The sequence below is a fragment of the Neovison vison genome, chromosome 12 (genome assembly GCF_020171115.1).
Source record: "Neovison vison isolate M4711 chromosome 12, ASM_NN_V1, whole genome shotgun sequence".
Lineage (NCBI taxonomy): Eukaryota > Metazoa > Chordata > Mammalia > Carnivora > Mustelidae > Neogale > Neogale vison.
Genome location: NC_058102.1, coordinates 35,186,454 through 35,188,910, shown reverse-complemented (window position 1 = coordinate 35,188,910; position 2,457 = coordinate 35,186,454).

Below are 2,457 nucleotides of genomic sequence, written 5' to 3'. Positions count from 1 at the left end.
CAAACTTTACCACCACCACAACAGCACACAATTCAATCCACAAAGGGGAGCTATATGTATTGGTCTTAAATTGAAAATGAGACTCCCCTGAAAATTTGAAATCATAATTACCCCTCATGAGGGTTCAGAGCTCAGATGCATGTTATCTGAATCTCAAAAATAAATTATAGCCAAGAAACATTCTGAAAACTTATCAAGTGGTTTGCACCATATAGCAGATTGTAATTTCCAAATAGCCTCACCAATGCATTTCCTGTTCCACAGCCTCTTCTAACAAAACCCTCTCGTCTTCAACTGGATATATCTCTTAAACTTCATGTCATAGAGCATGGCAGAAATGACACCATGCGACTTCTGAGGAGAGGTCATAAGAGGTAATACAAAACCTAGCTGTATCACTTAGGACAGGTACCTTTGGAATTCTAAGGGGCAATATAAGAAATATGGGTAGCCTGAAGATTTTAGGTTGGAGAGAACACACAGAGAGCTAAACAAAACCAATTATATAGAAACTATATTGCATCCAAGTCAAGGAGAACATCTTAACCTTACACAGAATAGAATTGCTTAGGAGAGATCAGTGAGACTGATAGCTGACTTCTCAGCAACGACACAGATGGCAGAAAAAAGAAGAATATCTTGAAGTGCTAAAGAAAAATATCACATCTCCAATATGTATACACTGAGGTTATACATGATATTAAATAACATCAAATTTTATAGGTTACATCGTCTTCATAGAACTCTTATATCACTTACTACATACATTTAAAAGAAAAAAGACTAAAAATAATAAGCTTGTGTCCATATTTAAGTGTTACAGACAAAATAGAGTGATGCAAAAAGTTAAGTTTAATGGTGAAGATGAGCAGTAATCAATGGATTAAAATCAACAAATAGAGAAAATAAACAAACTAGAAGTTTCATCTTTGAAAAGTTGGACAATATCTAGCAAACTCTCAAAAGGTCATGAGGAAAAATAAAAACCCACCAGAGAAACACTTTAAATGGAAACTTTTAAAAATGGAAAGAAGAAATGACTATAAAAACAGTAGCAAACATGAAAAACAAATGTGCACTATAAGTATGCATTATATGATTCAAATAGATTGACATCAATAAGAGGGAAAATTTAAAATGCATTATTTATTTGAAATGATCTAAATAAGAAGAAATGATAATACATTTTATTGAGTAAGAAAGAAAGGAAATTTCAAATACTATGTAATGTTTTGTTATTAGCTATTTGATTCACAAGTATTCACAATCTCTTTTATATTATATATTATGTTTATTCTATTTTATGTATGAAATAGTTCCTGAAATGTTTGAGATAATTTTCTTAGTGTGTAAGAGCACATTCATTTTTAATCTAATCATGTGTTTTTTATTTTCATTTCAGAAAATATCAGTTATGCATCTTTGCAATTAGATACCTACGTTGGAGGTAGAAGGAAATGTGACTGTTAATATTAGTTGTGATTATTCACATTGCATAAAACAACTTGTACCTTAAATATTTAACCTAAAACTATTCAGTTTTATAATTCTCTTCATGACAAAAGAGAAGATTTAATTATTTAAAGCAAACTAAAACCTTCTTCCTGGCTAAAAAAAAACTAATCATGTTTTTATTGGGATAGGTCATATAGCAAGTATTCCATAACTAGAATTTTAATATAAAGTAACTTTATTTTAATATTTAATACTAATATTATTTAATATTTCTCCAATCAATTTGTTCAAGCAATTTCCTGTGAGGTTTCAGTGGGCATTTTTCATTGTTCTCACCTTTTCTTAATGATCCAGAAATTTAAAAGGGGTTATGACATATTCAATACATTTGTTCAGACCTTGAAATATTCAAATAATAGAAAATATGCCTTTGTAAAGCACAGGTCTGTTAGTCTTTGATACTTTTATGGTTTAGACTACTTTATGATTTTCTCTCAATAAAAGCCATAAAATTAAAATGACCATGCAAGGGTTTATGAAGCGCCTCTGACCCAACATGGTGAAGCTAATGTTAGCAAAATTGTTTCCTGAATTTGCTAAAATACCTGGAGGGAACTATTTTACAATAAATGGGCAGACAGGAGGTCTGGAAAATTCATTTTTAGGGAAACCCCTCATCTGGCAGCTGCACATAGAAGTGTCAGTGTCCACAAATTATATTTTAAATATTGCAAAACATAGGTCAAACAACACCTTAGCTATCATACTGTGGAGAGAAACAAATGATAAAGACCTTGACAAAAATGAAAGTATAATTACAATGGAAACCATGAACAATAATAGGTACTAGGTCATTACTCAAGTTCCATCTCTCATTGCATTTTTTTCTAATAGTAGAGGTAAAAATGAATGATAAAAACATTGGCTCATTGGATTAAGTTCCTCTCGCCATTGTTTCTTTCCTAAAAATAAAAAAAAAATTGCATCATCTAAAACATCTGA